The following is a 12,915-nucleotide window of genomic DNA, read 5'->3' as shown; positions in this document are numbered from 1 at the left end:
TAAGAGAGAATAGCCATAAGTACTGTGACATAAAGTGAAATAACAGCCCATAATGCAATAAATATCAATATAAAAGCATGATGCAAAATGGACGTATCCACCTCATGTTTCAAATTTGTTACACAACGGTTACCATACATGCATGCTATGGGACATGCAAACTTCAACACAAGTATTTATCAAATTCAAAATTACTCAAATAGCACACTTTAATATCACCACCTTTATATCTCAAAACAATTATCAAGTATCAAACTTCTCATAGTATTCAATGCACTTTCTATGATAGTTTTTATTATACCCATCTTGGATGCCTATCATATTAGGACTAGTTTCATAACCAAATAAAATTACCATTCTGTTCTCAAGGACTCTCAAAATAATATAAGTGAATCATGAGATATCAATAATTTCTATAAAATAAAACCACCACTGTGCTCTAAAAGATATAAGTGTAGCACTAGAGCAAAATTATCTAGCTCAAAAGATATAAGTGAAGCACATAGAGTATTCTAATAAATTTCAATTCATGTGTGTCTCTCCCAAAAGGTGTGTACATAAAGGATGATTGCGGTGAATTAAAAATCAAAGACTCAAATCATACAAGACACTCTAAGCAAAACACATATCATGTGGTGAATAAAAATATAGCCTCAAGTAAAGTTACCGATAGAAGAAGACGAAAGAGGGGATACCTTCCGGGCCATACCCAAGATTAGGATTTTGGTTGTCCTTGGGTTTTACCTTGGGATGCCATGGGCATCCCCAAGCTTAGGCTCTTGCCACTCCTTGTTCCATAATCCATCAAATCTTTACCCAAAACTTGAAAACTTCACGACACAAAACTTAAACAGAAAATCTCATGAGCTCCGTTAGTAAAAGAAAACAAACCACCACTTAAGGTACTTTAATGAACTCATTCTTTATTTATATTGGTGTTAAACCTACTGTATTCCAACTTCTCTATGGTTCATAACCTCCGATACTAGCCATAGATTCATCAAAATAAGCAAACAACACACGAAAAACAGAATCTATCAAAAACAGAACAGTCTGTAGTAATATGTAGGTTTCGAATTCTTATGTAACTCATAAAATTCTCAAATAAATTTCTGGACGTGAAGAATTTATCTATTAATCATCTGCAAAAAGAATAAACTTAATCGCACTCTCCAGTAAAAAATGGCAGCAAATTTCGTGAGCGCTAAAGTTTCTGTTTTTTACAGAAAGATTGCAAAGACTTTCCCCAAGTCTTCCCAAAGGTTCTACTTGGCACAAACACTAATTAAAAGCATAAAACCACATCTAAACAGAGGCTAGATGAATTATTTATTACTAAACATAACCAAAAATCAAGGAACAAAAAAAAGTTGGGTTGCCTCCCAACAACCGCTATCGTTTAACGCCCCTAGCTAGGCATAAAAGCGAGAATAGATCTAGGTATTATCATCTTTGGTATGCAATCCATAAGTGGCTATCATAATAGATTAATAAGGTAATCTAATTTTATTTCTAGGAAAGTGTTCTGTGCCTTTCCTTAAAGGAAATGGGAATCTAATATTCCCTTCCTTCATATCAATAATTGCACCAATCGTTCTAAGGAAAGGCCTACCAAGAATAATAGGACATGTAGGATTGCAATCAATATCAAGAACAATGAAATCTACTGGCACATAATTCCTATTTGCAACAATAAGGACATCATTAATCCTTCCCATAGGTTTCTTAATAGTGGAATCCGTAAGGTGCAAGTTTAAAGAACAATCATCAAATTCACGGAAACCTAACACATCACACAAAGGTTTTGGAATCGTGGAAACACTAGCACCCAAATCACATAAAGCATAGAATTCATGATCTTTAATTTTAATTTTAATAGTAGGTGACCACTCATCATGAAGTTTTCTAGGGATAGAAACTTCAAATTCAAGCTTTTCTTCATAAGATTGCATTAAAGCATCAACGATATGTTTAGTAAAAGCTTTATTTTGACTATAAGCATACGGAGAATTTAGCATAGATTGCAACAAGGAAATACAATCTATTAGAGAACAATTATCATAATTAAATTCCTTTAAATCAAAAATAGTGGGTTCATTGCTATGTAAAGTTTTGACCTCATCAATCCCACTTTTACCAATTTTTGCAGCAAGATCTGAAAACTCTGAATCATTGGGACACCTTTTAACTAAAGTTGACTCATCTCCAGTCCCATCATTATCAAGATTCATATTTCAAAAAAAATATTTAATAGGGGACACATCAATCACTTTTATATCATCATCCTTATTATCATCAAAACTAGAAGAACACACTTTCATAAAGCAATCTTTTTAGCACGCATCCTAGCGGTTCTTTCCTTGCACTCATCAATGGAAATTATCATAGCTTTGAGAGACTCGTTGATATCATGCTTAGGTGGAATAGATCTAAGCTTCAAAGAATTAACATCAAGAGAAATTCTATCCACGTTCCTAGCCAACTCATCAATCTTAGACAATTTTTCTTCAATCAAGGTATTGAAACTCTTTTGGAAACTAATAAATTCTTTAATATTAGATTCAAAATCAGAGGGAATCTTATTATAATTTCCATAAGAATTGATGTAGGAATTACCATAATTATTAGAGGAATTACTAGGAAACGACCTAGGATTAAAATTACCTCTATACGCGTTATTACAAAAATTGTTCCTACCAACAAAATTCACATCCATAAATTCATTATTATTCTCAATCAAAGTAGACAAAGGCATATCATTAGGATCATAAGAAACACACTTATTAGCAAACAATTTCATAAGTTCATCCATCTTTCCACTCAAAACTTTAATTTCTTCTATAGCATGCACCTTTTTACTAGTGGATCTTTCAGTGTGCCATTGAGAATAATTAACCATAATATTATCTAGGAGTTTAGTAGCTTCTCCTAAAGTGATTTCCATAAAGTTTCCTCCCGCGGCCGAATCTAAAAGATAGAATCAAAATTAAATCCGGCATAAATTTTTTTGTATAATCATCCAAAGATTCAAACCATGTGTAGGGCAATTACGTATCATTAATTTCATCCTCTCCCAAGCTTGTGCAACATGTTCATGATCAAGTTGCTTAAAATTCATAATATCGTTTCTAAGAGAGATGATCTTAGCGGGGGGGAAATACTTAGGGATAAAAGCATCTCTGCACTTATTCCATGAATCAATACTATTTTTAGGCAAAGAAGAAAACCCAGTTTTAGCACGATCTCTAAGTGAAAACGAAATAGCTTCAATTTAACGATATCATTATCCACATCTTTCTAATTTTGCATATCACACAAATGAACAAAGTTGTTTAGATGGGTAGCGGCATCTTCACTAGGAAGGCCGGAAAACGGATCTTTCATGACAAGATTCAGCAAAGCGACATTAATTTCACAAGATTCAGCATCGGTAATAGGAGCAATAGGAGTGCTAATAAAATCATTATTGTTGGTATTAGAAAAGTCACAGAATTTAGTATTATCTTGAGCCATCGTGACAAACAATCCAACACACAAGCACACAAGAAGCAAGCGAAAAGATACGAACTAGAAAAGAGAAGGCGAACGAAAAAAAAGGGCGAATAAAACGGCAAGGGTGAAGTTGGGGAGAGGAAAACGAGAGGCAAATGGCAAATAATGTAATGCGAGGGATAAGAGTTTGTGATGGGTACTTGGTATGCTTGACTTGTGGTAGATCTCCCCGGCAACGGCGCCAGAAATCCTTCTTGCTACCTCTTGAGCACTGCGTTCGTTTTCCCTTGAAGAGGAAAGGATGATGCAGCAAAGTAGCGTAAGTATTTCCCTTAGTTTTTGAGAACCAAGGTATCAATCTACACGCAAGTCCCTCGAACCTACACAAACAAATAAGAACCTCGCAACCAACGCGATAAAGGGGTTGTCAATCCCTTCACGGTCACTTACGAGAGTGAGATCTGATAGAGATAATAATAAGATAAATATTTTTGGTATTTTTATGATATAGATTGAAAGTAAAGATTGCAAAATAAAATAGATTGGAAACTTATATGATAAAAGATAGACCCGGGGGCCATAGGTTTCACTAGTGGCTTCTCTCAAGATAGCATCAGTATTACGGTGGGTGAACAAATTACTGTCGAGCAATTGATAGAAAAGTGCATAATTATGAGAATATCTAGGCATGATCATGTATATAGGCATCACGTTCGCGACAAGTAGACAGAAACGATTCTGCATCTACTACTATTACTCCACACATCGACCGCTATACAACATGCATCTAGAGTATTAAGTTCATAAGAACAGAGTAATGCATTAGGCAAGATGACACGATGTAGAGGGATAAACTCAAGCAATATGATATAAACCCCATATTTTTATCCTCTATGGCAACAATACAATACGTGCCTTGTTGCCCCTACTATCACTGGGAAAGGACCCCGCAAGATTGAACCCAAAGCTAAGCACTTCTCCCACTGCAAGAAAGATCAATCTAGTTGGCCAAACCAAACTGATAATTCGAAGAGACTTGCAAAGATAACCAATCATACATAAAAGATTTCAGAGAAGAATCAAATATTGTTCATAGACAAACTTGATCATAAACCCACAATTCATCGGATCTCGACAAACACACCGCAAAAAGAGTTACATCAAATAGTTCTCCAATAAGATCAAGGAGAACATTGTATTGAGATCCAAAGAGAGAGAAGAAGCCATCTAGCTAATAACTATGGACCCGAAGGTCTGAGGTAAACTACTCACACATCATCGGAGGGGCCATGGAGTTGATGTGGAGGTCCTCCGTGATTGATTCCCCCTCCGGCGGAGCTCTGGAAAAGGCCCCAAGATGGGATCTCTTGGGTACAGAAGGTTGCGGTGGTGGAAATAGGGTTTTGTGGTGCTCCTGGATGTTCTCGAGGTATATGAATATTGCTACCTCTTTTAGCACTGCGTTAGTTTTCTCCGAAGAGGAAGGGATGATGCAGCAAAGTAGTGTAAGTATTTCCCTCAGTTTTTGAGAACCAAGGTATCAATCCAGTAAGAGGCTACGCGCGAGTCCCTCGTACCTGCACAAAACAAATAAATCCTCGCAACCAACGCAAATAGGGGTTGTCAATCCCTATAGGGCCACTTACGAGAGTGAGATCTGATAGATATGATAAGATAATATTTTTGCTATTTTTATGATAAAGATGCAAAGTAAAATGAAGGCAAAGTAAATAGCAAAGTAAATAACTAAGTAGTAGGAGATTAATATGATAAAGATAGACCCGGGGGCCATAGGTTTCACTAGTGGCTTCTCTCGAGAGCATAAGTATTCTACGGTAGGTGAACGAATTACTGTTGAGCAATTGACAGAATTGAGCATAGTTATGAGAATATCTAGGTATGGTCATGTATATAGGCGTCACATCCGAGACAAGTAGACCGACTCCTGCATGCATCTACTACTATTACTCCACTCATCGACCGATATCCAGCATGCATCTAGAGTATTAAGTTAAAAACAGAGTAACGCCTTAAGCAAGATGACATGATGTAGAGGGATAGACTCATGCAATATGAAGCAAACCCCATCTTGTTATCCTCGATGGCAACAATACAATATGTGCCTTTCTGCCCTTACTGTCACTGGGAAAGGACGCCGCAAGATTGAACCCAAAGCTAAGCACTTCTCACATTGCAAGAAAGATCAATCTAGTAGGCCAAACCAAACTCTGATAATTCGAAGAGACTTGCAAAGATAACCAATCATACATAAAAGAATTTAGAGAAGATTCAAATATTATTCATAGATAGACTTGATCATAAACCCACAATTCATCGATCTCAACAAACACACCGCAAAAAGAAGATTACATCGAATAGATCTCCATAAGAGAGGGGGAGAACATTGTATTAAGATCCAAAAAGAGAGAACAAGCCATCTAGCTACTAACTATGGACCCGTAGATCTGAAGTAAACTACTCACACTTCATCGGAGAGGCTATGGTGTTGATGTGGAAGCCCTCCATGATCGATGCCCCCTCCGGCGGAGCTCCGGAACAGGCCCCAAGATGGGATCTCATGGATACATAAAGTTACGGCGGTGGAATTAGGGTTTTGGCTCCTGTTCTGATCGTTTGGGGGTACGTGGATATATATAGGAGGAAGAAGTACATCGGTGGAGCAACAGGGGGCCCACGAGGGTGGAGGGTGCGCCTGGGGGGCAGGCACGCCCCCCTACCTCGTGGCCTCCTGTTAGTTGGCTTGACGTAGGGTCCAAGTCTCCTGAGTTGTATTCGGTGAGAAAATCATGTTCCCCAAGGTTTCATTCCGTTTGGACTCCGTTTGATATTCCTTTTCTTCGAAACCCTAAAACAGGCAAAAAAAGCAATTCTGGGTTGGGCCTCCGATTAATAGGTTAGTCCCAAAAATAATATAAAAGTGGATAATAAAGCCCAATAATGTCCAAAGCGGTAGATAATATAGCATGGAGCAATCAAAAATTATAGATACGTTGGAGACGTATCAAGCATCCCCAAGCTTAATTCCTGCTCGTCCTCGAGTAGGTAAATGATAAAAACAGAATTTTTGATCCGGAGTGCTACTTGGCATAATTTTAATGTAATTCTTCTTAATTGTGGTATGAATATTTAGATCCGAAAGATTCAAGACAAAATGTTATATTGACATAGAAAATAATAATACTTCAAGCATACTAACAAAGCAATTATGTCTTCTCAAAATAGCATGGCCAAAGAAAGTTATCCCTACAAAATCATATAGTATGGCTATGCTCTATCTTCACCACACAAAATATTTAAATCATGCACAACCCTGATGACAAGCCAAGCAATTGTTTCATACTTTTGACATTCTCAAAACTTTTTCAATTTTCACGCAATATATGAGCGTGAGCCATGGATATAGCGCTATAGGTGGAAAAGAGTGGTGGTTGTGGAGAAGACAAAAGGGGGAAGATAGTCTCACACCAACTAGGCATATCAACGGGCTATGGAGATCCCCATCAATAGATATCAATGTGAGTGAGTAGGGATTGCCATGCAACGGATGCACTAGAGCTATAAGTATATGAAAGCTCAAAAAGAAACTAAGTGGGTGTGCATCCAACTTGCTTGCTCATGAAGACCTAGGGCAATTTGAGGAAGCCCATCACTGGAATATACAAGCCAAGTTCTATAATGAAAAATTCCCACTAGTATATGAAAGTGATAACATGAGAGACTCCCTACTATGAAGATCATGGTGCTACTTTGGAGCACAAGTGTGGTAAAAGGATAGTATCATTGTCCCTTCTCTCTTTTTCTTTCATTTTTTTTCTTTGGGCCTTTTCTCTTTTTTTATGGCCTCTTTTCTTTCTCTTTTTTTATTTATTTGGGCTTCTTTGGCCTCTTTTATTTATTTTTCGTCTGGAGTCTCATCCCGACTTGTGGGGGAATCATGGTCTCCATCATCCTTTCCTCACTGGGACAATGCTCTAATAATGATGATCATCACACTTTTATTTTTCTTACAACTCAACAATTACAACTCGATACTTAGAACAAAATATGACTCTATGTGAATGCCTCCGGCGGTGTACCGGACGGGATATGCAATGATGCATGAGTGACAAGTATGAAAGAATTATGAACGGTGGCTTTGCCACAAATACTATGTCAACTACATGATCATGCTAAGCAATATGACAATGATGGAGTGTGTCATAAATGGAACGGTGGAAAGTTGCATGGCAATATATCTTGGAATGTCTATGGAAATGCCATAATAGGTAGGTATGGTGGCTGTTTTGAGGAAGGTATATGGTGGGTGTATGATACCGGCGAAAGGTGCGCGGTATTAGAGAGGCTAGCAAAGGTGGAAGGGTGAGAGTGCGTATAATCCATGGACTCAACATTAGTCATAAGAACTCATATACTTATTGGAAAATCTACAAGTTATCAAAGCAAAGTATTACGCGCATGCTCCTAGGGGGATAGATTGGTAGGAAAAGACCATCGCTCGTCCCTGACCGCCACTCATAAGGAAGACAATCAATAAATAAATCATGCTCCGACTTCATCACATAACGGTTCACCATACGTGCATACTACGGGAATCACAAGCTTCAACACAAGTATTTCTGAAATTCACAACTACTCAACTAGCATGAGTTTAATATCACCATCTCCATATCTCAAAACAATTATCAAGTATCAAACTTCTCATAGTATTCAACACACTCATAAGAGAGTTTTATTATTAATCTTGCATACCAAGCATATTAGGATTTTAAGCAAATTACCATGCTATTAAGACTCTCAAAATAATCTAAGTGAAGCATGAGATATCAATAGTTTCTATAAAACAAATCCACCACCGTGCTCTAAAAGATATAAGTGAAGCACTAGAGCAAAATTATATAACTCAAAAGATATAAGCAAAGCACATAGAGTATTCTAACAAATTCCAAATCATGTATGGCTCTCTCAAAAGATGTGTACAGAAAGGATGATTGTGGTAAACTAATAAGCAAAGACTCAAATCATACAAGATGCTCCAAGTAAAACACATATCATGTAGCGAATAAAAATATAGCTCCAAGTAAAGTTACCGATAGAAGTAGACGAAAGAGGGGTTGCCTTCCGGGGCATCCCCAAGCTTTGGCTTTTAGGTGTCCTTAGATTATCTTGGGCGTGCCATGGGCATCCCCAAGCTTAGGCTCTTGCCACTCCTTGTTCCATAATCCATCAAATCTTTACCCAAAACTTGAAAACTTCACAACACAAAACTTAAAGTAGAAAATCTCATGAGCTCCGTTAGCGAAAGAAAACAAAAGACCACTTCAAGGTACTGTAATGAACTCATTATTTATTTATATTGGTGTTATACCTACTGTATTACAACTTCTCTATGGTTTATAAACTAATTTACTAGCCATAGATTCATCAAAATAAGCAAACAACACACGCAAAACAGAATCTGTCAAAAACAGAACAGTCTGTAGTAATCTATAGCTAGCGCAAGATCTGGAACCCAAAAAATTCTAAAACAAATTTCTGGACGTGAGGAATTTATATATTAATCATCTGAAAAAATAATTAACTAAATAGCACTTTCCAAATAAACATGGCAGCAGTTCTTGTGAGTGCTAAAGTTTCTGTTTTTTACAGCAAGTTCAACAAGACTTTCCCCAAGTCTTCCCAACGGTTCTACTTAGCACAAACACTAATTAAACACAAAAAACACAACCAAAACAGAGGCTAAATAATTTATTTTTTACTAAGCAGGAGAAAAAAGCAAGGAATAAAAGCAAAATTGGGTTGCCTCCCAACAAGCGCTATCGTTTAACGCCCCTAGCTAGGCATAACAAGCAAGAATAGAACTAGGTATTGCCATATTTGGTAGGCAATCCATAAGTGGCACTCATAATAGATTCATAAGGTAATTTAATTTTCTTTCTAGGAAAGTGTTCCATGCCTTTCCTTAATGGAAATGGGAATCTAATATTTCCTTCCTTCATATCAATAATTGCACCAATCGTTCTACGGAAAGGTCTTCCAAGAATAATAGGACATGAAGGATTGCAATCTATATCAAGAACAATAAAATCTACGGGCACATAATTCGTATTTGCAACAATAAGAACATCATTAATTCTTCCCCTAGATTTCTTAATAGTGGAATCCGCAAGGTGCAAGTTTAGAGAGCAATCATCAAAATCACGGAAACCTATCAAATAACACAAAGTCTTTGGAATCGTGGAAACACTAGCACCCAAATCACATAAAGCATAGAATTCATGATCTTTAATTTTAATTTTAATAGTTGGTTCCCACTCATCATAAAGTTTTCTAGGGATAGAAACTTCCAATTCAAGTTTTTCTTCATAAGATTGCATCAAGGCATCAACGATATGTTTAGTAAACACTTTATTTTGACTATAAGCATGAGGAGAATTTAGCACGGATTGCAACAAGGAAATACAATCAATCAAAGAGCAATTTTCATAGTTAAATTCCTTGAAATCCATAATAGTGGGTTTAGCAACATCTAGGGTTTTAATTTCTTCAATCCCACTTTTATCAAATTTAGCATCAAGATCAAAAGATTCAGAATTCTTGGAATGCCTTCTAGGTAAAGGTGGATCATATTCAGTCCCATCATTATCAACATTCATATTTCAAAACAAAGATTTTAATAGGGGACACATCAATAACTTTTAGATCTTCATCTTTATTTTCATAGGAACTAGAAGAACACGATTTTATAAAGGCATCTTTCTTAGCACGCATCCTAGTGGTTCTTTCTTTGCACTCGTCAATGGAAATTATCATGGCTTTGAGAGACTCATTGATATCATCCTTAGGTGCAATAGATCTAAGTTTCAAAGAATCAACATCAAGAACAATTCTATCAACGTTCCTAGCCAAATCATCAATCTTAAGCAATTTTTCTTCAATCATAGCATTAAAATTCTTTTGCGAATTAATAAATTATTTAATATTAGATTCAAAATCAGAGGGCATCTTATTATAATTTCCATAAGAATTGTTGTAGGAATTACCATAATTATTAGAGGGATTACTAGGATAAGGCCTAGGATTGAAATTTCCTCTATACGCATTGTTACCAAAATTGTTCCTACCAACAAAATTCACATCCATAGATTCATTATTATTCCCAATCAAAGTAGACAAGGGCTTATCATTAGGATCAGAAGAAACACTCTTATTAGCAAATAATTTCATAAGTTCATCCATCTTTCCACTCAAAACATTAATTTCTTCTATCGCATGCACCTTTTTATTAGTAGATCTTCCAGTATGCCATTGAGAATAATTAACCATAATATTATCTAGGAGTTTAGTAGCTTCTCCTAAGGTGATTTCCATAAAAGTGCCTCCCGTGGCTGAATCCAAAAGATTTCTAGAAGCAAAATTCAATCCGGCATAAAATTTTGGTATAATCATCCACAAACTTAAACCATGAGTAGGGCAATTATGTATCATTAATTTCATTCTCTCCCAAGCTTGTGCAACATGTTCATGATCAAGTTGCTTAAAGTTCATAATATCGTTTCTAAGAGAGATGATTTTAGCGAGAGGAAAATACTTAGAGATAAAAGCATCTTTGCACTTATTCCATGAATCAATACTATTTTTAGGCAAAGACGAAAACCAAGCTTTAGCACGATCTCTAAGCGAAAAAGGAAATAGATTTAATTTAACAATATCATTATCCACATCTTTCTTCTTTTGCATGTCACACAAATCAATGAAGCTATTTAGATGGGTAGCGGCATCTTCACTAGGAAGGCCAGAGAACGGATCTTTCATGACAAGATTCAGCAAAGCTGTATTAATTCACAAGATTCAGCATCGGTAAGAGGAGCAATCGGAGTGCTAATAAAATCACTGTTGTTGGTATTGGTGAAGTCACACAATTTAGTATTATATTGAGCCATCGCGACAAACAAGCAAACTAACACAGAAGCAAACAAAAAGCAAGCGGACAAAAAGGGGCAAATAGAGAAAGAGAGGGAGGATAGAGAGAGAGGGCGAATCAAACAGCAAGGGTGAATTGGGGGGAGAGGAAAACGAGAGGAAAATGGCAAATAATGTAATGCGGGAGATAAGGGTATGTGACGGGTACTTGGTATGTTGACTTTTGCGTAGACCTCCCGGGCAACGGTGCCAGAAATCCTTCTTGCTACCTCTTTTAGCACTTGGTTTTCCCCGAAGAGGAAGGGATGATGCAGCAAAGTAGCATAAGTATTTCCCTTAGTTTTTGAGAACCAAGGTATCAATCCAGTAGGAGGCTACGCGCGAGTCCCTCGTACCTGCACAAAACAAATAAATCCTCGCAACCAACGTAAATAGGGGTTGTCAATCCCTATAGGGCCACTTATGAGAGTGATATCTGATAGATATGATAAGATAATATTTTTGCTATTTTTATGATAAAGATGCAAAGTAAAATAAAGGCAAAGTAAATAGCAAAGTAAATAACTAAGTAGTAGGAGATTAATATGATAAACATAGACCCAGGGGCCATAGGTTTCACTAGTGGCTTCTCTCGAGAGCATAAGTATTCTACGGTGGGTGAACAAATTATTGTTGAGCAATTGACAGAATTGAGCATAGTTATGAGAATATCTAGGTATGATCATGTATATAGGCATCACGTCCGAGACAAGTAGACCGACTCCTGCCTGCATCTACTACTATTACTCCACTCATCGACCGCTATCCAGCATGCATTTAGAGTATTAAGTTAAAAACAGAGTAATGCCTTAAGCAAGATGATATGATGTAGAGGGATAGACTCATGCAATATGAAGAAAACCCCATCTTGTTATCCTCGATGGCAACAATACAATATGTGCCTTGCTGCCCTTACTGTCACCGAGAAAGGACACCGCAAGATTGAACCCAAAGCTAAGCACTTCTCCCATTGCAAGAAAGATCAATCTAGTAGGCCAAACCAAACTGATAATTCGAAGAGACTTGCATAGATAACCAATCATACATAAAAGAATTCAGAGAAGATTCAAATATTATTCATAGATAGACTTGATCATAAACCCACAATTCATCGATCTCAACAAACACACCGCAAAAAGAAGATTACATCGAATAGATCTCCACAAGAGAGGGGCAGAACATTGTGTTGAGATCCAAAAAGAGAGAACAAGCCATCTAGCTACTAACTATGGACCCGTAGGTCTGAAGTAAACTACTCACACTTCATCGGAGAGGCTATGGTGTTGATGTAGAAGCCCTCAGTGATCGATGCCCCCTCCGACGGAGCTCCGGAACAAGCCCCAAGATGGGATCCCGTGGATACAGAAAGTTATGGCGGTGGAATTAGGGTTTTGGCTCCTGTTCTGATCGTTTGGGGGTACGTGGATATATATAGGAGGAAGA

Source organism: Triticum dicoccoides, chromosome 6A (genome assembly GCF_002162155.2).
Source record: "Triticum dicoccoides isolate Atlit2015 ecotype Zavitan chromosome 6A, WEW_v2.0, whole genome shotgun sequence".
In the NCBI taxonomy this organism is placed as follows: domain Eukaryota; kingdom Viridiplantae; phylum Streptophyta; class Magnoliopsida; order Poales; family Poaceae; genus Triticum; species Triticum dicoccoides.
The sequence above is the reverse complement of the archived record's forward strand: the minus strand, read 5'-3'. Positions refer to the sequence as shown.